This window comes from Dermacentor albipictus, chromosome 6, assembly GCF_038994185.2.
Source record: "Dermacentor albipictus isolate Rhodes 1998 colony chromosome 6, USDA_Dalb.pri_finalv2, whole genome shotgun sequence".
NCBI lineage: Eukaryota > Metazoa > Arthropoda > Arachnida > Ixodida > Ixodidae > Dermacentor > Dermacentor albipictus.
In genome coordinates this window covers 99140333-99168212 of record NC_091826.1, presented here as the reverse complement: position 1 = coordinate 99168212, position 27880 = coordinate 99140333, and the positions used below count along the sequence as shown (strand labels likewise).

Below are 27880 nucleotides of genomic sequence, written 5' to 3'. Positions count from 1 at the left end.
CGCAAACCAAATCGATACATGCGGGCGCACATTCGAAGCTGAATGACTGCATCGTAAGTCATAGTGAGCCTTGCAAAGCGTCGAGAATGTGCTATCTTCTGGTGGAGCTCAAAACACACCCTGAATAAAGTCGATTTTATGTCACAGGCCAGCTGCAGAAGCGTGCATTTCACCGCAAGACGAAACTACTGAAACAAAGAGAGCACATTCGAAAAACAAGTCAAACAACGCGCTAAAAACCACGCAGAGCATGAACACGCACTTTTTCGGAGCGGAAGGCGTGAACTAGGCTCAAAATAAGAGGTTGTGAGTAGCCGGCGCCCTTACTTCACTAAGCCGTGCGTTCTTTGCCACTTCCTCGAAGTCAGCCCGCCCGATCCTGCGAATCCACACTTCTTTTTGCGTTGCGCCCGCCGGACTGTGTCTGTTGCGGCAACCGAAGGCGCAACAGCATGGCATCGCAATTGAGTTCCCGGCACTGCACATTCTATTACACTAATGCACTCCGTCAGTCCGCCTGCCGTACTTTCGTCGCGCAGGGCCAACAATGGAGGTCGGCGCGTGCTGGAAAGAAAAAAATATACAAAAGCGTTGCGCCTGCTCCGCGTTAGAAAGAAAAAAAATATACAAAAGCGCGGCGCCTGGTTCCACGTGACACAGATTGGCCAATGGGGGAGCGGAGGAGGCTGGGGCGACAGGAGGCGTGGAGGAGGACGCGCCAGGGTGAGTGGGGTGGCGGAAAGATCTAAGAATGGCGCTAGTTCTGAAAAATTGAGGGGCTTTACGTGCGCCGCCTTGGCGAGGGGGTCTGCCTCCTCGTTGCCTGGCAATACGATGTGCGTGGGTACCCATTGGAGCGCCAGGCCGCAGCCTTGATTGACGATGTGTCGCAGCTTGCAGCCAACTCGAACAAGGGGCACTCCGACGTAGTCCTTGGCCAACATGCAAAGCGCCGCACGAGAGTCAGTGAGAATGGCCACTGACACAATGTTCGGATGTTCCAAAAGGAGGTCGGCGGCGAGATCGATGGCGGCAAATTCGGCCACTGTAGATGACGCGGCAAAGCGCAGTCGGCACTGGCGCGTTTCCGACATGCCCGGTGCCATGCAAGGCGCAGCACCGGACCCGTCCGGCGTCACCGAGCCATCTGTGTAGACGAATAGTCGTCCTGCCAGTCGCTCGTGCAGTAGGGAGGTGGTCTCCTGTCTCATGGTGCGCGCCGCCATTCGGCGCTTTGATGCGACGCCAGGCACCGCGACGTCCACGTAGAGCAGACTGGAGTAGTATGGCAGGGAGACGAACTGTGGCGACGACCCGATGAGCTTTGAGAACTCGGTGGCGCGCTGGCCCATACACGAGTTCGGCAAGGAGTGGAGTATGCAGACGAGCCGGTGACCCTGTGGTGAGCGCTGCAGGTGCTCGATGTGGTGGAGCGCACGCTGTCGTGCACGAAGGGATGGCGGCCAGTTGCCCACTTCCGCGAGTGTCGCCCCTACTTGGGAGGAGCGAGGGAGGCCGTATAGTTCTCGCACCGCAGTACGGTGCGCCATGTCAACAGCATTGCAATTCGCCGCTCGAGCGTTGGTGGTGGTGAGGGCGTAGAGTGCCCTCGATGTGGCCACAGAGTTGCACACGCGCAGTGCAAGTTGCAGCGCGCATCCATGTCTACGCGCGAGAAGAGAGCGCGCGGCGCTGGCGACTTTCCTTGATTGCTTGCAGATGTGGGAGACGGCCGCATTGAAGTTGACGCGGCAGTCGATCTGCAGGCCGAGTTAACCGACGCTCTTGCGCCAAGGGAGAGGGCAACGGCGCAGAGTCAGCGGTGGCGCTTCGGCACGTTCTCGGGTGCCTGGTGGGTGCTCCAGCAGTGCCTCTGTTTTGGTCGCCGACAGCTGGAGGCCGATGCTTCCCATGTACTGGTCCACCGCGTCGATCGCAGTCTAGACGGATGCACGCACCTGATAGCCGACTGCAATAGGGCCAGTCGCAACGAGGGCGATGTTGTCAGCGTAGAAGGCCACCCGTACATCGTGCGGCGTCGCTTTTGGGATGTAGTCCGGAAGTCGCGCGAGGGCAAGATTAAAGAAAAAGGGGCTCAAAACACTGGCCTGCGGAGCACCAGAAAACACACTGCGCGGCCGGCTGAGCGCACCTCCAACCCGCACCCGAAGCGTGCGATCAGACAAGAAGGCTCGCAAGTATTCGAGTAGCCGGTCGGTGATGCCGAGCTCGTGCAGCGCACTGAAGATCGTAGAATGCGGCAACCCATCGAAGGCGCCCTGTACATCAAGCAGGACGAGGTAGCCTGCCTCGCGCTGGCCCGCCGCCTGCTCGGGCGTTGCGACAACCTCGGCCAGGGCGTCAGCCGTTGCGCGCAGCCGGCGGAAGCCGCTCTGCTCGGGAGCGAATGCGTCGAGTACCGCTGCAATGCACTCCAGACGATGAAGTGCCATGGCTTCGAGTGTCTTACCGGCGACAGACTTGAGTGAAATCGGGCGGTAGGAGCTCACGCTGCTTCGCGGTTTGCCACTCTTGAGGAGAGGTACCACGGTTGCTTCTTTCCACTCGGGAGGGACGACGCCGGTGCGCCAGACGCGGTTGTACACCTCCAACAGCGATGGGAGCTGCTCGCCGGCGATGTTTCGCAGCATCTGGTAGGTGATTCCATCCGCGCCCAGCGCAGAACGTCACCTACGAGCGTTGAGCACGATGCGAAGCTCGCTCAAGGTGAAGTCCTCCGTGCACAGCGCCTTCATCCGCTGCAGAATTCTGTTCGTCGGGAAGTAGCGCAGCGGTGTGAGGAGAGCGGCTTTGTTGTGCTCAGGAAGCTCGCGAAGCTCGAGGACTGGGCCATCCGGCCGAAGCAACGGCGGCGGCGGGAAAGGCGGCGGTGAAGGCGTCCGCGAGCTGCTCTGCGCTCAAGTCCTGTGCGACCGCTATGGAAAGTGCAGGACCGCGAGGCATCTTTGGTCGAAGGAGAGCGCCGAAAATGCGCCACGGGCGCGATCTGTTGCGCGTATCGTCGAGCGACACACACAAACTGCTCCAGCTCCGGTTGCGCCACTGCCTGGCATGACGGCGGACCGCCGCATCAAGGTCCATCAAAGAGGATTGTACAGAGTCCAATCCTCTTTCCTGTCGCTCTTGATGGCTCGATGTTCAGCGCGGCGCCGGACAGCTCGAAGGTTAAGCAGCTTGATGTAGGGCACCGGCGTTTTTGCAGGCACAGAACAGCATCTCGTGGCGGCGTCGACACAACGTGTCACGTGAGTCAGGAAATCTGTGTTCGCAATAGTGGACGTGGCACAGAGTTTCCGAAACTGTGTCCAGTCGGTGACACGGTAGGAGCGCCGCGATCCATGGGCTGCAGCGTTCGGGTCGAGGGAGATCGGGTAATGATAGGAGGCCTCAGTGTCGCGGCTCCGTCGCCACTCGTAGTGGCAACCCTCGCTCACAGGCGAGAAGTCGATGGCGCACGAATGTGGGACTTCCGGTGTTGAGAAGTAGGAGGCCCGCAGAGAGGATGGAGTTGAGCAAGTCCCTACCTCGCGGCTCGGTGTGCTGGCACCCCCATGTTGTGTGGTGACTGTTGAAGTCACACAACACCACACAGTCACCCCTGATGAGAGCGACAAGCGCAACCACGAACGAACTGTCCCACGGACGCACGGGCCGAACATAAACACTGGCGACACAAGTGTCGACACCTCCAACACGCACAGTCACGGCCACACACTCGATGTTACTGGTCACGATGTCGGTGACATTTACGTCGGTTTGTGTGAGACATGCGCGAACATACAGAGACGCGCGCGACCGTCCTGGCGAATCCAGCGGGCCGCAGCAATGAGTCTTGCTGCAGGTCGGCGACTGGCATTCGGTGGCACTGTGATAGGCCACAAATCCGAGGAGGTTAATCTCGCCGGGACGCGCGTAAATTTCTTGTAGCGCGAGCACGTCGTATTCGTGTAGTGAGAAGTGCTCGGTGAGTTCAGCGTGACGGCGGCGCAACGAGCGGACATTCCACTGGAGGATGCGCGGCCGATGTTTCGGAGATCGCCTATCCATGCTGGGGCAGGGCTCGCTGGGCTGCAAGGGCCGCGGCACACATCTGTCTAGTGGTGTCGTCCATCGCTGCTGTCTCTATGAGGACGCGCAGTGCTGCTGCGAGGGCCGCAATAACTGCATCCTTTGGATCGGAGGCGGCGGAGGTAGTGGGCTGTTGCGTATGCGCTTGATCCGGCGGCTGGGCGCCGCCATCGCTGAGCGCGTCTCTGAATGACAACCCAGGTTGTACGATCGCGAAAGGACGGGTGGCTGCTCCTTGCTTCCGTCGGATGGCGTCTGATGAGGCGCGAGCTTTAGCGATCGCCTGCTGTCGCGTGAGAGGCTCTGGCGACAGTGACAACAGCACGGTAGCCTTCCTCTCCATTTGTCAGTTGGGGCAGCGCGGCTCCGAGGCTGCGTGATTCCTGGTGCAGAGAATGCAGCGCGGCCTCTGCGCGGTGCAGTCGGTGGTGGCGTGAGACTCTCCGACTCTCCGGAGTGGCCCCGGGAGTCTGGGACGAACCGTGCGACGCTGCTTGAAGAGGAGCACTTCGGCTGGAACGGCGTTGCCGGCGAATCGCACCGCTATGTTGTGGCCCCTGCGTTCGCATGAGAGGACGGTCACGGGGGTTTCAAGGTGATCTCTTATTGTGGCCGCGTCGAACGAGCGGTCGACACCGAAGATGGTGCCTGCGCAGGTGTTTTTTGTGAGAGCTTTCGTCCTCACTGGCACATCGCCGACGGTGCGGACATGTAGGAGATGTGACAGTTCTGCCCACGGGAGCGCGTCGACGGCGACAACATTCCGTCGAAAGTTCACCCGCACGCGGTGTGCTCCCTGAATAGCTGAGAGCTGTGCGGCGATCGTTTCTTGCGTCATTCTCAGGAAGTTGACTTTCTTCCCTTGGGGACGAAACAGGACTGTGTCAGCGCGTTCTTCTGGAGCTGGGCCGTCGACCGAGTGTGTATGTGTGATCATCTCGAGATGCCTGTAGCGCGCCCTCCTTTTTCCGGCCCTCCTGGGCAATGAGGGGGATTAGGGCTGTGTTGAGTAGCCTATATGGTCGAATCCGAGGCGAACATGAGTATTGGGCGACGTTCAGGCTCGGTGTGGGGCTGCTGCTGGCTGCTTTGCGGAGCGAGCGGCTGGAGCAGCCCACAAACACAGCTGGGGCGCAGGTGCGCCGAGCTAGCTGGGTCGGTTGAGGAGTGCATTCCTTTTCCCCCGTTGCCTTTTTCACTTCGGTGCCGTCGTTGCTCGTACCTTGAGAGCTTCTCGCAGGTTCTGCCCTGGCGTGAGTCATTGGAGAGGGAGACTGGCCCTCTCTCTCTCGCTCTGTCGTGCGCGGACGAGTGGGTGGTTTGGCCAGTGGGGGCTTTTGTTGTTCGCTGTTGGACTTGTCGGCGCTTGCTTGGGGAGCTGGCCCGTTCTGCGAATGCTCGACAACCGCTGCCACGTGGAGGGCTGGGGAAGATGACGCCGGGTGGCTGTCATGGCGCCGGCGGTGGTCCTTCGCTTGTTGTTCGCCATGTTGCGGAGCTTCGAGCATGGCAGTAGGCTTCTTTCTGTCGCGGCTGTGGTCGTAGTTTCGTTGTCAACGCGAGTCAGTGGTGAGGCAGGCACTGATGTAGACGACGACGAGCGATAAGACCTCGTGGGATTAGAGGTCCGTGACCCGCTACACGAGGCGCTGAGCGATGGCGACGACTTCGTGATGTCAGAGTTGGTGGCCGCGAGGAGGGGATCGTGCTGCTACTCGGAGACGTAGGCGCTGAGGCATTGCTGTCACTTTCCATCTCGGCGAAAGATGCTGCGGCGGCAGTGGTGCTGGCGGCCTCTCGCCGATGGCGGTTGCCACGTGTGTGGCGGTTGGTGTTCTTGCGGCCGGCGTTCTTACGGGTTGTCGGTGACAGGCGCTTTGGCATCCCTTCCTAACCTAGCTACGGCGGGCCTCCAAAAGCAGCAAGTCCAGTGCTCGCGAGCGATGCTGTGGCGTGCCGAGACGAAACCCGGGCACTGTGTCCTGGGTGTAACCCATGTCAGGGTCCAACCAAGGACCGAAACGGCCGGCTATAGGTGCATAACTTCTCCCCTGGGAGTCCTAAAAAGGGCTACCCTGTCTCGACTGTGATTCCCTTCTATTGGCACCCATTCTGTATCCCTAATGGCCCACCAGTTATCCATAATACGCGTTATCCTCCTACAGTTGTCAATCCTACGGCAATGGAACAAGAGTTCAAGATCGCTACTCAGCCTCTAGAGACTGTGAAGGAGTACGTTTATCTAGCTCAATTACTTACAGGGGACCCTTATCAGGAGAAGAAAATTTACAGAAGAACCAGCATGAATTGTGGCGCATTCGGCAAACATTACACTGTAAAAAATTTCCGTAATTTTACGGTCAAACCTGCCGTAAAAATTACGTAGACCGTTCAGTTTCATGAAAAACGGCGGAATTCTACGTAAAAAAACGGACGTGAGCTCTGTTTTTTGAAATACGGAGAACCGTCCGTAATTTCATGTGGAGGGCAACTGAGCACGTTAAGAGCGAAAAATCAACACGCAACGAATATAAAGAAAAGACACCGCCCCCGTTTACCAGCAGTTACATAATATCACCATAGGTAACGCTGCTTGAACATTATTCATAGGCGAATCGTAGTACGCACGCACAAACGGAAGAGGTTTCAGCGGTGGCGCTGCTTACCACCCTTCATCGCTTCTACACGACGGGTTGCATTTCTCCGCCTCAACAGTATAGAGTGGACAGCGGCTGGAAATGGCGGTGTGCGGTGCATTTGGGATTTCACTGAAAGAATAAGAAGGAATCGACGATGGACTGCTACGCAAGTAAGTGATTTAAGTGTCCTTTTTTGTTGTTGGTGCACGTCGCGCGTGCGAAATGCACCGCGATGGCCGGTGACGGGCTCAACTGTGTTGTGTGAGCATGCCCTGTCAATGCCCTGTAACGACATTCCCGCTTGGCCATGAGGATTGATAAAGCCGCGGCTTTGCGAGACTGTGATAAACGGTGTAGCATTTGTTGTGCTGATTGCATATAGAGTACATTGAGGCGCGTAGGCAACATCAGCGAAGATGTCGTCTGTAGCAGTTCGTTATCGGCTGTATGTGCCAGCTGGTTTACTGACGTTGGCATTCCAGTTTTGCAATGTGTTGTGATGTGTTCTTGGCATTCCAAAATAAAGTGCAGTTAGTGTTCCCCTTAGCAATCTCTCACGGCGCGGTTTAACACTATGTTAGCCGTATTCGGCGACGCATTGCATCACAGCGGAATTCTATTTTTCCTTAAGCTTAGGACGCAGTGTGCTTGGCGTGCATAATCGCTGTGTTCATATGCGTAATTGAAAGACTGCTTCTGGAATCGAAAGTCTGCTTGTGTATGAAGACCTCATAGAGCATGTTGCATGCGATGCTTCTACATCACAATGAATGGACGGTGTAGCGTGCTTGCTGCCGTAACATCGTGCGATCTGCAGTGTTACGTAACACTGGTGTAACACGGTGCCTTGGAACACTTTGGGATCGAGCCCGAGCAATCGTGCGCGATCGCACTTGAAAGTTTCCGCGTGGATACCCATTAAGGGTCGCTGGAGAAGAAATTGATTATTTTGCTAGCTGGTAATCGGCATCAGATGTCTCGCGAATTTTTGTTTTTGTTTTGTTTTTACTTCAGACAGCTACCAGGCTGACTATCAACGTTCTGACGCAATACGTCAGCATTTAACGTAATCTGGGAGTGGATTGCCACGTAAATTTTGCCCATCTGCGGCCATAATTGTAAAGCAAGTGCATGTGATCAGTAATTTTTAACGTAACCTTCACACAGAATAGCGGTGCCCAAAAGTGTGTAATGGACATCCAAAATTACAAAGTTCCAAACTGGTATAAGAAAATCAAAAGATGTGTCAACACTGATGTTAAAGGCTGGTTCTAATACTGACTGTCTCTAGTTGCGTAGACTAATTTTCAGCATATAGGCATTGATACAATAATTATTCTAAAATACATGTTGTGAGTTATGTAGAGCAAAATGTCTGCTGTTTTGCCGAATAGAAGGTGCTTCATGAAGTCTTTTTTTTAAATGAGCTGAATGATACAATTGAAGAAACCAAACAATACCACAGCAATCGGTAATTCGGTGACAAGCTTATGTGCAAGAGCATTTGTATATGAAAATGTTTTTGCTTTACTGTGGATGACCGTCTGAAAATACCTGATAATATTTGCTTCAATTGCACCTATTGCACCACTGAAGGATGTATGTGTGCCGGTTTGTGCTCAGTTTCTCAGCCAGTGGGCCTGAGAAAGTGTGCCACAGCAGTCTGTCTAGTAGTGCTATTTGTTCTGGTAAGCTGTGCCATTCTATTGTATATCTGTCTTGCATATGCAGTCTTAATAGACAGTGACTGCAAATGTTGGTGGAATGACGAGGCCTATGCAAGTAGAGTAATTTTTGCAGATGCATTCAAAGGATAATTGATGATTTGTTTTCCTGTGGCAACAAATTGGTTCAGTATGAGCACGTCAACTTGAAAGGGATATTGTTTCGTACCTGACTTGGTTGCACATATGAGTGGTGTTTAAAAAAAACTTATAGTGCCAGAGTTCAAGATTTGAGGCAACAGATAAAACATGCACCAATAAAATAACTGTTTGTCTAGTGTTGGCTTAATGAGTATGCAACAACACTGCACACTGATCGTTAGCACTGTCATGCATGGGCTCCATGGTAACTAAGATTAGCCACGAATAAGCTCACTGTGAGCTAGTGTTGAGCTAACTATAACAGGCGAGTATGCGATGATGTAATTAAGTGCAACATTAGAAGGCAATGTAACAATGTAAAATTATAGCCTGAGCTCACAGCTGCGTTGCGTGGTCAGGCGACCAAAAGATATGAATATTTAAAAGGGAACGAACAGTGCTACTGCCAGTATGAAGTGAGTGTTGTACACAGCAACATATTCCCTTTGTCCTGTCTGTAGCCCTGTTCGGTTCCCTTCTAAACATGCACCAAGCAGCCCAATTCAGAACGTTCGGCAGGTTGATCTGAATACTTCAATTTGCCAAGCAGGTTAAGTGATGGCACGCTAGCATAGTGGGAGCTATTCTGAAAGTTATGTCTGCTATGAAAATGTGTCATGAAGATACTTCACTGCTAAAAATTTGGTGTACAACTGCACAAAGCAGCATCAATAGCTATGTTGCTCCCGCATGTTGGGTCAAGGGTCTGTGCATGTTTTGTAAGATAATCCTTGAGTCGTCGGCCGGTTTGTCCTACATAATTGCGGCTGCAGGACAGTGGCATATTGTAAACAGCACCAACCGTAGTACCTATGAACTCCAGCACATACTTTTTGATGTAAACTTCACGTGTTGCCCTGGTCCGGTTAACATTTTGTACATGCCCAGATTGCTTGGCACTGAAAATAAAAAGGTAGTTTCAAATCTCTGAGCAATTTGCTTGAATTGATGGTTGCCTTTGTGTACAGATTGCATAACAGTCATAGGCCTTGGCTTTCTCGAAGTTGTCTGACCTGAGACGTCAACTACGTTCAACTCCATTAAATGCTTCTTGGCAATGCATGCTAAAAGGCAGTGCGAACGCACTGTTAAAAGCAAACATTGTACTTGGTTATGGAAGCTCCCCTCCACGTCGGGGTGGTACCAAAGGTTAAATGTGCTTTCTGGTGTTCCTGTAGAAACAACATGCTTCAGTGTTCAGGTGCACCAATAGAAAAGTTAAAAACACCTTTGAGTGCAAGGAATAGCTCCAGCTCGATGCTCACCACAGAAAATCTTCAGGCCCAGATAGTGGAGCTTGCCTTTCAGTAGTATTGCTTACTTGAACATGCGTGGCACTTTGTAGAAGACATCAAAAAGTTGCTCAACCACTTTAATTGCGACTTTTCACTGCCGAGAACACTGTCAGCTAGTCGTAAAACACTAGCTGCTGTAAGAACCAGCGTAGTAAAGGTATTCTGCTTCATTGGAAACTTTTTACCATATATGACGTGAAGTAAGGCTACTAAATGGGTTGAGTGATTTGTTTTCGGTCTTCTTTACAGTGCTAGATGAGCTCATGGAAGGGGGAAAACAACATTTCAATAGATGAAGTGCCAACAGAGAAAGCACAGTCAGAAAGAACAAAGACAGGACAAGGTGCTACTTGCAACTGTTTATTGAGGTCAAAAGCACTGAATATATAGCCATGAAGAGAGGGGGAAGAAAAAAAATACGCACTGATTATGTGAATGCGCATGTGCAAAAATATGTAAGATGTATATGAAGGGAATCATAAGATTAAACAAAATCAAAAATTTATCTAAAAACATGCGTTCATTTCTGTAAATAGTCAGAGACGGGGTGTCGACACAGGTGTCCCCTCTTTTCTTAGTCTGGTTGGCCTCCAAAAGTTCACGTGCCACAGTGTCATTGCTTTTAAACATGATTGTTGTATCAGGAAGCCTTGCTTCACGTACTTGCTTATTCTCATTCTCACATGCCTTGCAATGAAGCAGCAAGTTTGAGCCATAACCATTTTTGAGTGAAAGCTTGTGCTCCTGCAGGCGTTCATTAATACATTGGCCAGTTTGTCCGGTTTACTCCTTCCCACACTTCAGCGGTATGCAGTATACGACCCCTTCTCCGTACTTCACAAAAGCGTTTGTGTGTTTACTAGAACACTCTACTTTCTTAGTCATCATATCCAATCAGACGGCACAAAGTAGCAAGTTTTTGGGGCTCAGAAGAAACCACAGGAATTTTGTACTTCACGATGACATGTTTAAGATTATGCACTGCTTTGTGAGAATACGGTATCACCACTGGTTTAGCTTTCTTTTCCAATGTTTGACCTTCTTCACTGCTTCAGTTTCTTTTTGCACCTTTTTCAACAACGCCTCTGAAACTTCGCTCAAAACCAAACAAGGAAAGGCAGCTTTCTTCAACTTCAAAATCTGTTTGTCAAAGGTTTTGTGTGCCTTATGACAGCACAATTTTTTAAGGGTAAATTCAAGGCACATAGTGGCAATCGCACGTTTAACAGTCTTGGAGTGCATAGACTTATACTGCAACAATTAATTGCAGGGTCGGTATACCGACCTCATGCCCGCAAGGAATTTCTGCCTTATCCAGTGGCGATACCGTATTCTCACGAAGTGGCACGTAATCTTAAACACGTCGCCGCTAAATATAAAATTCCTGTAGTTTTTGCTGCGCACCGAAAGCTTGCTACTTCGTGCCTCCTGATTGGATCTCATGACTCTAAAAGTAGAGTGTTCTATTAAACATACAAATCCTTTTGTGAAGTGTGAAGAAGCGGTCGTATACCGTGGAAGTGTGGGAAAGAGTATATCGGACAAACTGGCTCATGTATCAGCGAACACCTGTGGGAGCACAAGCTTTCGCTGAAAAATAGTTATGGCTCAAACTTGCCACTTCATTGCAAGGCCTGCAGGAATGAGAATAAGCAAGTTTGTGAAGCAAGGCTTCAGGATACAACGATCGTGCTTAAAAGCAAATACACTGTGGCACGTGAACTGTTGGAGGCCAACCAGATTAAGAATAGAGGGGATGCCTGTGTCAGCATGCCTATGTCTGAATATTTACACAAATGAATGCATGTTTTTAGATAAGTTTTAGATTTTGGCTAATCTTATGATTCCCTTCATCTTCTGTGTTCTCGCGCGTGCACCTTCACACAAGCAATGCTTCTGTTTTTTTCTTCCCCTTCTCCCCATGGCTATATATTCAGCTGCTTTTGACCTCAATAAACAGTTGCAAGTAGCACCTTGTCCTGTCTTTGTTCTTTCTTACTGTGTTGTCTCTATTGGCACTTCATCTTCTGAAAGCCCTTCACCAAGTAGCCCCACAACGTGTTCTACTGGAAAACTACCACTAGACAGTGATCTTCCATTTCTTGACCTCATTGTTTTCTTTGGTGAGTGTCATGTGCACTGCATCTATGCCCCGTCTTTTAAGGAGGGAATTCTGCCTTTCACATCAGTGCACTGTTCGGCTGTGAAGCTCTGTCACAGAAGCCCGAAATAGCATCCTCAACAAGTCGAGAACTTCTATACCTAGGTCTAACATTGGCCTACAGTGGTGTGACCACTGTTAGATCACATTCAGAAGGTCAGCCATAGTCTCAAAATCTGCGTTCAAAAAGGTGAATCAGACCAGGCCTTGACGCAAAGTAGCAAGAGGCACATGCAGCAGTTCAACTGTGTGGTTGTTTACAACATCCCGCTGTCCTGCAGCTGCAACTAGGCAGGACAAATAGGCCTAATATTTGTTTGTGTGTGTGTGTGTGTGTGTGTGTGTGTGAGCGCGCGCGCGCAAATAACCAAAAGTCTTAGCCTCCCTATTGAAAAATTTGTGTGAGAAATAGAACGAGATGTATGCATGTCGCACAGATTTGACGAGAAATAGAACGAGATGGATGCATGTCGCACAGATTTGACGAGAAAAGAACGATATGAAATGCATATTGAACGAACTCGCAGAGAAAACGGGCGAGATCTGTGTGATGTGCTACGCAGACATTTACGAAGTGCACGAGATTTATGCGATGTGCGATATGAATGCATAGAGCTTGAGTGACATGTGTGCGATGAGTTGTGTAGACCTGACGAGATTATGTATGACGTGTGTGAGGTGGCATGTGATGTGTACGCACTGTAGTCGTATGAGCAACTTGATCTTTGAAGATGACTGAATTGTATAAAAAGTGTGTGCACTTAACTCGTAGTGCATACAAAAGCTCATTAATGACAGTCAGATATATTTGGCTGTTCGTAGTAAATGCAAGAGTGTGATCAATGTGCTGTATGACACATATATACCAGCATAAACTACAGAGCAAATAAAACGTTCAGAGCTCAACTTCTGGAATTTCATCCCCATCAAAGCTGGTGTCGGTAATTTTGATGCAATGATTTTCACTTGGGGACATATTCTCGGATGAACACTTATGGCGATACTACTGCCTTTGCATGACGCATTCCTCGACCAGCCAGTAAGCACTGGATAGCACAATGATATTGTCAAAAGCTATCAGCAGAGTTTGAATCCCTAGTACAGAGAGTAGATCTGCCTAAGATTTTATTGCAATATAGGAGTCAGGTACCATAAAAGTTTCATAATAAAATGTTACATGTTTGTTTGTGCACGCAATAAAATAATCTGGCAATGTGATTATAGCACTTTGGAGATGCTTCAAACAAGGACGAGTTGGCAAAGTTTATTGCAAGCAGTTTGATCAGCGATAAATTATGTATGCACTTTGTCACATCCTAATAATATTGCTTGCATCAGATATATCAGTCAGAGGTAGTATAAGGGCGAACTTGAACCTGCATATTTTCCAAATAGCCAAGTGCGTCAATCACAATACTGTCAAATACAAATCTGCTAAGAGCACGTTAGTGCCTGTTTATGTCCAATTGTAGAAGGCAAGCGTGCGATTGGCCATGCATGCCCACATATAAAAATAAAAAGCAGAACCACAAGACAGTATAAATAGGTTGGTGAACAGATAGCCAAAATAGCAGACAAAATCCATCGCACTTTGTCACAAATAAATTAAAAATATTGTAATTAAATAACAATCCCTAAAAATGTCATGTGATCAATTGTGGTAATGATCACAGTTACTGCTGTGAAAAATTATTTGCACTAAGTGTTTCACAACTTGCTGAGAGGGCTTGACCTAGTAAAAAATCCTCATATGTGCACAGCAGTGGCAAAAAACGAGATGAGCGTCGCACCTTGGTGACCATTATCTCCCTACATACTACACAAAACTGAATTTGAAATTAAAGGAGAAATAACAAAGCAGTTCGTGTGCCAATGATGGTTAAGCGCACTGCAATGCCTTGCCATGCGTTGAAAGCTGACCTCCAAGCAACCAAAATGTAAGTGACCCTACATTGAAGCAGCGTCTCTAAATGACGAACGTGTATCACATCCTGGCATTCGCAGACGCAGTCACCAAATGAAAAACACCTTTGCAAATCGCAATAACGACGAATGTCACACGCGTGCGCACACAGACAGAATGCGAGCAGTTTCCGAAAGCACTCGCGAAAGACTGTACGGACGTTCCTACGCGTTCCACGCATATCAGAAGCGCGCGCGCGCGCACACACATACACACATACACACACACACACGCACGCACAAAAGGCGAGCAGTTTCCGGAAGCACTCGACAAAGACGGCACGGATGTTTTTACAAAAAAGCAAATCCCACCGGCGTGGCACCATTTCCCGATGCACAAACAGCACCACTCATTAACAGTACACATCCGTAGAACGGCGCACAAGCCGGAACAAAGCGCACACCACTCGACGCCAAATCCGTCGTCGATTACGCCGCTGAGAAACGAACACCTTCTAACATTCACAAACCAAACGACGATGTGCTGCGAACTTCAAACAGATTTTACGGCCCTGTCCGGTTGATAGGGCTGCTCCACAGGCTGTCCTCACTGTTGAAAGCAATGTCAGCAAAGTTGTTGAAAAAGGCCACCTAAAACACGCAAAAACATGGAAATAAAAAAATTGGAGGACGCTTAAGCTTCGCCTTCAAGAGTGGGACGCGACAGCGTTCCCGTCGACCCGCCAAGGGGTATAAGACAATGCGCTACGGCACAGCGATCACTTACGATGCGCCCCGCATCGGACTTAGCGCCCACCTATCACGCGGTGAGCGTCGAGCAACGCAGCGTTCGCCGCGGCAACGAAACGTGCGCCTGAGCGAAAGAAACGAACCAAAGAACTCGGTGTCTCGGAGGGGAAACGATCTACGCCAGCCGTCAGCCGCCAGCCGCCAAACGTCGTGATCGGCACGGGCAGAGAGATAGATAGTAATCTAAACCGGCAGCCCGGCGAAGCGTCGTCAGGGGAGAGGGAGTCCCGCGACGCGCCTGGCAGCGGTCCCAATGCGCGCGCGGCGCGCCTCCTGTCGGGGCAGCGCCGTACATTGAGAGGAGGGGGTCTTCTGTGTTTGCCGCAAGATGGCTCTGCGTGTGCGGAAAGCGCAGAAGAAATGCAGCGGAAACGCACTTCGCAACTCGTGTAATTGTGACTTCTGTACGTTACATGTTCATAATTACCGATATACACCGCAGTATAACTTTCCACGGCTCGTTTCGAAGGCAACACCGCATTCACTAGAGGCGCGTTTGCACCGCTTGGAAGCATCGAACTCGTGGCTGAGTGGTAGCGTCTCCGTCTCACACTCCGGAGACCTGGGTTCGATTCCCACCGGGCCAATCTTGGAAGTTGCTTTTTATTTATGAAGCGCCTGCCGTGATTTATCGCTCACGGTCAACGCCGCCGACGCCGACGACACCGGCTTTTCTGCGACACGAGCTCCTTAACGCTATCGCGTTAATACGCCTCTACTACCCACGCTACTCATGCGATCACAGTTACCGGAACCACAGACGGCGAAGTAAACAAACGACGTCATTTCCCTTAATTTCGGACCGAAGTAGTTTCTCAGTTGCGCGAGTCTTCCTTTCGAGCAGGGCGCGACTTGTTCCGGGGACTGTGAGGGCGCTGCGGTCGAGCTCTGCACCAAGTGAGCGGCGCTGCTCTGCTGACATGTGCACGTTACTTGCGGGTGTTTGCGCTTCTTGTGCTGTAGCCGATTTTATTTTCTCATTGCGTGTGCCTTGTAACTGTCCTCGGGCACGTGGCTGGCGGTCGAGGTCTTTTGCGTCCGGTCCAAGTTTTGCGCTCATGGAGACGCCAGTACCGGCGACGTGTGGGTCACCAAGCGTTAACATTGCGTGTGCACTTTGGTTTGTAGGCCCACCTTTTTTTCCATCTCACTTTCTTCGGACGTGCACTCTCAGGTATGGTGTCTGTAGAATATTATACTTCAGCTTAAACAACAACAGAAAGAAATAACGGCTGCTTTATTCAGCGAGCACCATGTAAATGCCGAGTGCCGCGACTAACAACCATAACTGTGCCAGGCTATAGCAGACGACGCTCGAATGCTTGGCGCGGAGGTCGATGGCAGTGCTGCGGTGGCGGGAACGGCAGCGGGCTGCATGGTGCGCATAGCCGAGAAATTGGGGTACTTAAAGAGGACTATAGGCCATCGCTCTATAGGCGTTGTTGCGGCGGGCGGCCGATGTGGTGCTGATCGTTTGATCATATTTACGCGGTGCTTAGAGAACATGTGCTCCTTTTTTTGTGTGAATTAACGATCACTAAGCCCTGGGGCCTGTGCAACGCTATTAGCTCGCTGTATGTTTCTTGCGGTGCGCCGTTGTTGATTATCGTAGTGCGGTCAATTCGCGCTTCTTTGTCTCGCCGCTCCCGCATCGGGTCACAGTGCACGGAAGAATGTGTTGATAGTTGTGCTATCGCGTGCTGTAGTTCACCGCAATTCAACACTACGCTGGACGCACTGTTGTTGCAGTCGATGCGGCGTGAACGGACACGAAGGAGCGCTCGCCTCAGACGGTAAGTCCGGCGCCTTGCGCATTCTTATGGTTCATGTAGTGTACAGTGCTCACGGAACGAAACGCGTCAATTTAGGGCTTAGTAATGCGCATATATTCGTTTTCACCGGCTGTAGTTCGTGTCACATCGACGTAATTTTGGTGCGTACACGTACATCGGAGTCCTCGTCACCTTTGGTCACCAAATTCCTTGCGACATGACATGGTTCTCTCGCGTACTTTGCACGTTTGCAGGGCTTTACTAAATGCTCCGTGTCGCGTTTCATTCCGTGAGCACTGTACCTTGTCATGCGCAGCAGAAGATGATTAGTACAGCTACAAGAACAATAACAGTGATCTCCTAATGTTTGTTCGATATCGGAGTGCACATTTAGCAAAAAGTTTCACGAAAATTACCCCGAGGTTAATGTTCTAAGTGCTTCATCTATTGTTTATTTTCTTTTTGTTATGAAGTATGCTAGCGCCGGGTCATCGCTTCGTCTGAACGGGCAAAAAAATTCTAGCAGGAAATGTCACTGCTTCTATACGTAATTTCTCAGCAAGAAATCGTATAGACAATTCTAGAAGTACGTTGATGTGTTGCGCAAATGTTTTCACAGCTAACGTTAACGCGCGACGGCATCCAAATGATCTGACTCGTGAGAAGATTTTAGCTTGGATGCAAACTTTGATGCTTATAGGTTGTCGCCAAGGCAACCTGTATTTCTTGTGTTTAGTGTTGTTTGTTTTCGTGCCTTTGACACGTTGAATAACCGCCTGTGATGTAAGAATGAAATATTTAATTTCTCTAAGCGGATGCAGCTTCATGTAGCTGGCTGTACGAGAGCTTTCCCCAATTTGACGCGATGTTGTCAAATCACAAGTTTGCAGTTTCAGCAGTGATTACAATAAACTGAACATTTATTGTTTAGGGATGTTACAATTTCCTGAGACGGAGGCATCTCTGCAGCACATAGGCTGCGGCACTATGCAGCTTGAACAGCACGACAAAGCATCTGATCTGCCTGCTTTGACAAGGTACGTACTAAACGGTCACAGCCATTTATGTGTTCTAGGGTCTGTTCGTGTATTTGGCACCTGTCAACTTTTCTGAGTCTCTCATGCAATTTATAAATTCTTGCTATTCTACAATTTTGCTAATGTTCCATTAAGTAATGAGAACGAAGTTTTATTAGTGAAGATGTTCTAAAGCTGCTGAGAAATGGGGTGGCATAGGATTGCGAAAATGCACGTAAAAAATAGTCCTGGCGCTTTGCTTTCTTAATTGCTAGCAATGAAAAATCCCTAATAAAATTAGCAAAGGGACACTTGCTTTAGGTAAGTTCATTAAGATACGTTCCAGAAGCAGGCTAAGTTTGCAGCAACAAAAGCACTGAGAAAAACTCACTGATCTAAAAACATGTTAGTTTCTGCTTTTCCCAGTGTGCTGCTTGTGACAAGTGTGTCAAGGTAAATAATGGTTAATAATGTATGCATAGAAAAGTGTGGATGCTGAGAGAAAGCTTTAGGAAAGTGCGTGCTGTCTTTCCAACACAGGATTTCTGTCTAGAATTTTTGTAAAATATGAAGTGCACAGGCTGGCAAACAATGTTCAACACTTTTGCTTTAGATTTTAATGTAGCCAGTTCATTATGTGTCCCTAGTATAGCTTAGCGTCAAGCTTGAAGCTGATCTCTGATGTCACATCAGTTGCAGGATGCAATAACGTGGTATCACATACTGCTTGTTACGCATGTCAGTAAACCTGGTGCAGTTGTCACAGGTGAGAGTATAACTGAAAGCTGCGCATTCTTTGCCCTTCTGCACATGATGTGGGATAGAGTTTGAACTATGCTATAGTGGCACCATCTCCCGCACCTTCTCTTCCTCATTATTCTGTCAACTTGCAATAATATGCACAACTTCTAGAGGCTTGATTATGGTGTTGTCTGCTGAACTTGGCTGATGTGAATTTCAGTAGTTTGGGGTACCCTCAAAGCTATGCTGTACTTTTCATGCATTTTAAAATGGTCAGTTTGACATATGTGATTGGCTGTGGCATTCTGAGAGAAACAAGGCCTCTTGTGAATAATGCATATATGCATTATTAGCATTTTCTAATACTCTTTCAAGAAGCAGCCTACAGGCTGCTCCCCGAAGAAGTGACCACCTTTGCTTACGCTACGTGGCAGTCTGGTCCAGTTTACTTAACCTGTCTGCCATCTACGCACGAAAACGAGGAGAGAAGCGAAAAAAGGGACCTTCGATTTATGTTTTTGCACAGATGGCTCATACATTGCACTTTTCTTATCTCGCATGCTTTGTTAACTCAAAGCTTTCTATGGGCGAATATCATTTCATTCCGATTTATACCTAATAAGAATTACTTAGTTCACAGTGTCACTTTTTATATTATACTTTTGTGAGACTAAGCTCACTTGTTTTAATGCAAGTGTGGGTGGGCCTGCAGAAAGAGTAAGCAGACTACTGTGTTGCTGATCAGTGCTGATCTCCACGTCCGAGCTGGTCCCACAACATCCAGGCACCACTGTGCTTTGCTTCATTGACAAGGTAATATGATATAGACACCTTGCACCTCAGTATCAGTTTTGAGAAATATGCTAAGACACAAGGGTTGGCCTTGGTGATAAATACACTCGTGTTCTTTTTTTTAAGCGTTCTTCTTGCAGTGTTCCTCATGTACATGTTTTCAGAGGATGCTTAAATGCAAACTGCCATGGAACTTGTTTATGCCTTAAAGTAGCACTCTTTCACCAAGAAAAAAGCCTTATTTAATGCACAATTCATAAGAAAGGTGAGGAGGTGACAGGACATAACAGTCTAACAGCCATCCAATTTTACTGCTTGCAGAGCAATATAAAGTGAGAGGTGAAAGGGCAAGAACAGATAAATCGACAATGTATGTTGCTCACACAACTGCGAAAAGAAGCATGGCTACTATGACACTTGTTTTTCAATGATAAATAAGCAGTCTTGCTATCTGATAATCCACTGGAGGGCGAGCCAACTCGCAGATTCTCTGTAACACATGTAAGGAAAGGCTCACAAATCTTGCCAGCCCTATGCTCGTAACACATTGCCACAGTTGCATAGTTTCCAAACAAAATAATGCAAGTGAGCTTTGCACCACTAAATGACCTGAGCATTCAGTTGACATGGTTGCAGATCCAGTCATTTATACATTGGCCTGTTTTGTTGACGTGGTGTCTACTGCACGACAGTGGTATTTAATATCCATCAACACCCCTGTGCTCAACGTACTCTTTCTTGCATGCTTTTTTTTCACAGGTAGTGGAAGATTACTTGATTCCAGAACAATTTGGCTTGTTCTGCACATGATAGTGAACTTTCCAGTCTTATATTAAACATGGAATTGGGTAGGAAGATGTGGTATTTTTTATAGTGCCCTGGTGCATTCAGATTGTGCAGAGGCTTCAAGCTTGTATTGACAAAAATTGGGATGAAGCCATAAGAGGAGAATTGTAAAAGTGTAACGAAAGCCTCCTGATAGATATGCTGAGTTGTGCTGCTGTGGACACTTATTGGTTATCCCTACTGGGTAACGCTGTTAAAGTTATGGATGCTTTGACACTGTAGGGCCTACAAGGTGGCTAGCATTACGGAACACATTAAAACAACTGTAGGGATGCATGTTGTGCTATTGTATCATAATTGGCCCACAAAGTGACCACCTTTGCTTACACTATGTGGCAATCTGGTCCAGTTTACTTAACCTGACTGCCATCTATGCATGAGGAGGAGAAGGGACTAAAAAATGAAGGGACCTTTGATTAATGTTCTTGTACAGATGGCCCATACATTGCATTTTTCTTATCTTGCAGGCTTTGTTACTTAAAGCTTTCTATGGGCGAATATCAGCATTTCATACCTAATAAGTATTGCTTTGTTCACAGTGTCACTTTCTATATTTACCGTATTTACTCTCATAATGATCGCACTCACGTAATGATCGCAGCCCTGAATTTTGTCGTCCAAATTCGATTTGTTTTATTTCCTGTGTAATGATTGCACCCCTAACTTGCTGCAGCGATATGTCATGTGCCAAGTCTAGCTATTAATGATCGCGCTTACCATCTGTCGAATGCTACGCGAACAACTCTTCAAGATAAACCAAGTGGTCTGCACGCACCAAACATTTTTAAGCAGATGCTCGTTTTCATTCCTTTCATTACTTTCCGCACTTCCATGACAAAAAAGCTACAACCAAAATTGCCTTTATTATGTGTAGGCTTTGTAATGGTTGTGGTCAACAGCAACAAAAAAGATGCCTTTCGATTCTTCTCATCTGCACTCGTGGGCACGCAACAAATCACGAGCGGCAACAATAGCAGCCACGTTTACACTGATACGTTAGAAGTGTACCCTATCCATACGCCGACACTTGTAACACAGCTAAGATATTTGCCCACCCTTAGCACAAACGTGCTGTATTAGGATAGTAGTGAAGACAAATGCAGCAGTTTCTGCAGCATGCCCGCCGTGTCTTTCTATGTCACTGGCAGCTAAGCGTGCCCATCTGTTTCTGCCCCCTCATACCCTCATAGTGGACATGGCGACGTTATTGCCACAAACTTACCGATATTAACGATATTATTCATTACTGATATGGAAGAAACTTTCAATGCAAGTAATGTACTCGAGAGAAAAAAAAATCGCGTTCGGCGCATTTGGTGTTTTCAGCTTGCTATGCTGGTCGCCACTTTTGTTTCGGTGTCCTGCACTACATACAGTGGCAGCCACTTATTTCTTGACCTATTGCCATCCCGCAGCAAACGCGGGATGAAAAAAATTCTTTTTGCGGGAAATTTAACCGGCATAATGATCACACACCTGAATTTGTGACCATTTTTTTTTTACAAGAAAATGCGATCATTATGCAAGTAAATACAGTACTTTGTGGCACCAAGCTCACTTGTTTTATTGCAGGTGTGGCTGGGCCTGCAGAAAAGCTGTAAGGAGACTGCAGTGTTGCTGATCAGTGCTGATCTCCACGTCCGAGCTGGTCCCACAACATCCAGGCACCACTGTGCTTTCACAAGGTAATATGTTGTGGACACCTTGCACCTCAGTACCAATTTTGAGTTTGACTTGATAAATATTTAAGAAGACACAAGGTTTGGCCTTGGGGATAAATACACTCGTGTTCTTTTTTTGAAGTGCCCTTTCTGCAGTGTTCCTCATGTACATGTTTTCAGAGGATGGTTACACTCCTTAAATGCAAACTCCCTTGGAGCTTGTTTAGGCCTCAAACTAGAACTGTTTCACCAAGAAAAAATCCTCATTTAATGCACAATTCATAAGGAAGGTAAGGAGGTGACAGGCAGTGTCTAACTATCCAGTTTGACTGCTTGCCCAGCAATATCAAGCGAGAAGCGAAAGGGCAATGCTAACAGATAAATCGGCAATGCATGTTGCTTGCACAACTGCGAATGCGACACATGGCATGGCTACTATGAATGCTGATATGACGATAAAAATATTGTAGTTTTTACATTAGCCGGTAAGCTTATTAATATTTTGCACCAGCAAACAACCAGTTTGGTAGCTGTAGTTGTTGCACTGCTTCAGGAGTAAGATATTCTTTTTAATGAAAATTGAGTAGTGCTGCGGTTAGCGAAGTTATTTCTGCCTGTACAATAAATTAGGCATTTTTAAAGAGGCGGCATATAACAATTGTGTTGCTGTGCCACATAATTAGTAAAGTGAGGGGAGGTTTAAGTAAGCAAAAGAGGAAGATTAACCTTGTCGTACAAACAGATCCTTGTCTCAGCTGTCGTCACTGTGATGCAACGACTCCCAGATAACGGGGGGGGGGCTAAAATTAGCCTTAAAAAGCTGACGCAATAATACAAAAAGCCATTGAAGAGTGTGGTTGCACCTATGTTTGACCAGTGCAGTATCGGGAGCAGGGCCAGACAGCAGCTGAAATGTTATGTAATAGAAGCTGGTCATATTGAGTGCTCTAACATGCTAACAAAAACTGTCATTTAGTTTCTATAGTGGTATTAAAGGTGCATAAATCTTTCCTATAAACAATTCTGCACTGGCATCTATGCAGTGTTTTCCATCTGCATATTCCGCAGTGCGGTAGCAAAAAGCTGTGAAATCTGTGTATTCACTTGCATGAGCTGGTTATGCTTCATGAATACTTTGTTTAGCGCAAAACGACACACACAAGACGACAGGACAAGGCGCTACTCTCAACTGACATCATTTTATTGCGTCACTCCTTTATAGACTGCTCAAACCAGAGGAACATGCGCAGTGAGCACAATGCGGTGAAGCCACCACCAACATCCGATCCAAAGAGCGCACTCATGTGACAGAATCCAAAAAACCAAATTCAGTGCTTTACTAGGTTAAGGAAGGCACACTAATGCACTGTGACTCCAGTGACTTAATGAAAAATGCTTCCGATAACTCTCGGGCGGTGGTGTCACGGCTCTTTTTCAAAATCGTGGTATCACGAAACATGGGTTTGCATTTGCATGTTTTACAATGCTGAGCCAAATGGGAACCTGTGCCTGTTGGTATGGATCGCTCATGTTCTCTAAGGCGCTCGTTAACACAGCGGCCTGGCTGCCCTACATACACTTTGCCACATGACAAGGGAATCTTATAAACGACACTGACGCTGCATTCTACAAACTTCACGTGGTTCTTTTCACAATCAGGTTTTTTACTTGTTTTAGAAATACGGCTGCACGACATTGACAGTTTCTGAGGAGCGGAAAACACTACCGGAATTTGGTATTTAGTGGCGACATTCTTTAGATTGTGAGCCACTCTGTGGCAATACGGCACAACTTCAGGCCTCTTCTTTTGTGTGATGCAGTTACTTTTGTGCCGCTTCCCTTTCAGTTTCTGAAGCAATACCTCCGAGACTGACGTCACCACCACACTTGGGTAACCAGCAGCCTGCAGCCTATTTAACTGTGCAATGAAACTCATGTTCGCAGAGTGATGACAAGATTGCATTAAGGAAGATTCTAAACACATCAAAGCAATGGCGCGTTTCACAGTCTTTTGAGTGCGCAGACGCGTAAGGTAAAAGTTCCTTACGTGCGCGTGGCGAGTACATCTGACAGGCGTGGCCTGTTTGTAAGGATAGCTGCAAATCTAAAAACTGGAGTTTACTGTCCCTAGATAGCTCATGTGTGAAAGTTAAACCTTTGCCATTGTCATTGAAAAGTGTTAAAATATCAGCTACCGTCACGGAGCATTCGTTGTTAGTCTGTTTTATCACAACAAGAAAATCGTCAACATATCTAACAATTTGAACCGAGTCATTGTTTAAGGCACTCTTAAGAGCGCGGTCGACAAAAGATAAAAAAATATTACAAAGAGCAGGCGCCACACATGAACCAATACACACACCATTTTTCTGGATAAAAAGGTTATTTTCGAACAGGATAAAAGTTGCACTTAAATAAAATTCAAGAAGGGACATGAAACTTTCCGAAGATAACCCGGTGGCATTGCAAAAATCTACCTCGCCACTTTCTTCGATGCACATCATCACACTGCGAAATAGCTCATCATGCGGTATAGAATCGTAAAGATCTTCGACGTCAACAGAAAAAATGTTGGCTAATGAATGGTTGTCTTCCAGAAAGGAAACAACATCGAAAGAATCCTTTATGCCATAAGGATCGTCAATAGTTAAATGATTAAACTGTTTTTGCAAAAAGCGGCTAACCAAAACCTGCCAACAGTTGTTTTCACTGACTATTGTACGGAAAGGCACATCCGGTTTGTGCGTTTTTGCAGTGAAAAAACCTCTAAAGCAAGTAGCTTACATTGTTTTACATCTTTCACAATCTTGGTGAGGCCTATGACACAGACACACAAATATCAGGGCCCACTGATATTTGTCTCCTGATCCTGCTGTTCTGGTCAGTCACATAGCTTTTGCTGTGTGCCGTGCAAGGATGCTTACGTTCTGCATGAAGAATGGACATGTTCCTCAAGATGTGGCGAGTCTCTTCGGGAACGTCAGGCCTTCCGTCGGTCACGTGCGGCGAATGTGTCGGATTCTTCGTTCTGAAATTTGGGGCAGGTACGCCTTCTGTACGACTGGTTGAGAGCTGTGTGCTACTCGCGCGATGCACCTATTGTGGCCTAGAAGTTTCGTTTCTACAGACTTCTATCAACTTGGACTACAGAATTCTGGTGGACACAGCTGCTGCTACTCCTCCGGTCCAGACTACCGTGCAGAAAGGAAAAAACGCAACCGGTCACCGCTGGTTTCCAGGTACTCGGTGACGTCAGGCTTCCTGACGAAGTTGCTGCATTGCTAAAGAATGGGCCGAAGTACAGCACGGAACCAAGAATTCCTGCACATGAGCTACTGGCTTTGAACAGGCGCATCGCAAGGAAAGCAGAACTAGAGGACCAGGAGCGGTGCCTCCTCGATAGGGTGGACAACCTTCGTAGGACCGCCACTGGAAGCGCGCCACCTTCGACAGCTGTGATCAAAAGGACAGTATCTTTCTTTAGAGACAATGAACTGCGGCTGTTATTGAGTGACAAAGAGGGCGGGTTTGTGATAGCTCCGTCTGCTGTCTTCAACAAAAAAAGCCATTGAGGCTGTCAACAAACACTTCATTCTGGCAAATGAGAAAGCTCAGAAGGTAAAACGCAAAGCCATTTCTTTGTTGGAAAATATAGGCCTCACCAAGATTGTGAAAGATGGTAAACAATGTAAGGTACTTGCTTTAGATGTTTTTTTTTCACTGCAAGAACACACAAACCGGATGTGCCTTTCCGTACAATAGTCAGTGAAAACAACTATTGGCAGGTTTTGGTTAGCCGCTTTTTGCAAAAACAGTTGAAGCATTTAACTATTCATGATCCTTATGGCATAAAGGATTCTTTCGATGTTGTTTCCTTTCTGGAAGACAACCATTCAGTAGCCGACATTTTTTCTGTTGATGTCGAAGATCTTTACTATTCAATACCGCATGATGAGCTATTTCGCAGTGTGATGACGTGCATCGAAGAAAGTGGCGAGGTAGATTTTTGCAATGCCACCGGGTTGTCTTCAGAAGGTTTCATGTCCCTTCTTGAATTTTATTTAAGTGCAACTTTTATCCTGTTCGAAAATAACCTTTTTATCCAGAAAAATGGTGTGTGTATTGGTTCATGTGTGGCGCCTGCTCTTTGTAATATTTTTTTATCTTTTGTCGACCGCGCTCTTAAGAGTGCCTTAAACAATGACTCGGTTCAAATTTTTAGATATGTTGACGATTTTCTTGTTGTGATAAAACAGGCCAACAACGAATGCTTCGTGACGGTAGCTGATATTTTAACACTTTTCAATGACAATGGCAAAGGTTTAACTTTCACACATGAGCTATCTAGGGACGGTAAACTCCAGTTTTTAGATTTGCAGCTATCCTTACAAACAGGCCACGCCTTTCGGATGTACTCGCCACGCGCACGTAAGGAACTTTTACCTTATGCGTCTGCGCACTCAAAGACTGTGAAACGCGCAATTGCTTTGATGTGTTTAGAATCTTCCTTAATGCAATCTTGTCATCACTCTGCGAACATGAGTTTCATTGCACAGTTAAATAGGCTGCAGACTGCTGGTTACCCAAGTGTGGTGGTAACATCAGTCTCGGAAGTATTGCTTCAGAAACTGAAAGGGAAGCGGCACAAAAGTAAGTGCATCACACAAAAGAAGAGGCCTGAAGTTGTGCCGTATTGCCACAGAGTGGCTCACAATCTAAAGAATGTCGCCACTAAATACCAAATTCCGGTAGTGTTTTCCGCTCCTCAGAAACTGTCAATGTTGTGCTGCCGTATTTCCAATATAAGTAAAAAACCTGATTGTGAAAAGAACTATGTGAAGTTTGTAGAATGCAGCGTCGGTGTCGTTTATATAAGATTCCCTTGTCGGCAAAATGTATGTAGGGCAGTCAGGCCGCTGTGTTAACGAGCGCCTTAGAGAACATAAGCCATACATGATCCATAGCAACAGGCAAAGGTTCCCATTTGGCTCAGCATTGTAAAACGTCCAAATGCAAACCCATGTTTTCTGATACCACGATCTTGAAAAAGAGCCGTGACACCACCGCCCGAGAGTTATCGGAAGCATTTTTCATTAAGTCATTGGAGTCGCAGTGCAGTAGTGTGCTTTCCTTAACTTTGTACAGCGCTGAATTTGGTTTTTTGGATTCTGTCGCATGAGTGCGCTCTTTGGATCGGATGTTGTTGGTGGCTCCACCGCATGGTGCTCATTGCGCATGTTCCTTGGTTTGAGCGGTCTATAAAGGAGTGACGCAATAAAATGCTGTCAGTTCAGAGTAGCGCCTTGTCCTGTCGTCTTTCTTGTGTGTGTCGTTTCGCGCTAAACAAAGTATTCATGGATTCGCACCAACTAGCCCGCCAACGCATTGTGCTGGTTATACTTGTTCATTTAATGTAAAATACTTGTGGAAAAGTATTAGACTATTTCAGTGGTCTTGTATTGCAATTCTGCAGCCATTTCTATTCTTTGTGAAACACGAACATTTAACAGAGACGAGAACAAGACAATGCGAGGACGAGCACTTGCTTTCAACTGCTGTGGTTAATCTTGAAATATCAATTTACGTAGGTAGAAAACTCATGAGCCTCCGTGTTCTCTTTTTCCTGTTTCTCTGTGAGATGTTCACGCTTTACACACAATATCATACAAGAACCAGCCAAATCAGTTATGCAGTGGAGCTACCTATTGTGCATGTCAGTTCCAATGGCTTGTTGTAATCTAACAGGGCCGGCTGCTTTGTTTACATTTTTGTGCAGATGCATACGAGCACTGTTTCAAAAACGCCGAACACTGTGGATACGGAGGCAAGGAGGCTGAAGGACCTGAACAAGCACCTGGTCACGATGCTTCGGAATACAAAATAAAGATGGTTTGTGTTAATTGTGGGCCCTAAAAAGTGTCCTCTTTGTCTCTGAGCTGGCACATCGGCCGACTCACGTGATCGAAATTAATCGCTGCAATGTTGGCAGAATGTGTTACTGTGTGGAACTTCACCAAAAATATTGCATGAACAAAAGAACTCATTCAACACAAATGCGAACACTTGTAGAATGCAGCTAAACAAGAATGGTGTCATTTTGCATAGCTGAATGAGAACATTTTCATGTAGCATACACAAACGAGAACGATATCGTTTCGCATCGCCGTGCGAGAACTATCTCGTCAAGCACAGCTATGCGAGAATAATCTCGTTTAATATACCCACACGAGAACGATCTCGTTCATTGACGATGTCCACTCGTACACATGTGATGTGCGACGTCGTCGAGTC

At 47.4% G+C, this 27880-nt stretch overlaps 1 protein-coding gene and 1 long non-coding RNA gene across 5 annotated transcripts in view; one reads left to right on the top strand and one right to left on the bottom strand.

The window, feature by feature from the left end:
• The window catches only part of LOC139061302 (calcium-activated chloride channel regulator 1-like), a 380566-nt gene that overhangs the window by 67398 nt on the left and 285288 nt on the right, over window positions 1-27880 (bottom strand). The gene's annotated exons all lie outside the window — the stretch shown is intronic.
• Window positions 16195-27489, top strand: LOC139046986 (uncharacterized). Its single transcript, XR_011507025.1, has 5 exons — window positions 16195-16554; window positions 17465-17570; window positions 19003-19103; window positions 21501-21613; window positions 27366-27489. It is a non-coding gene; the product is annotated as an uncharacterized lncRNA (long non-coding RNA).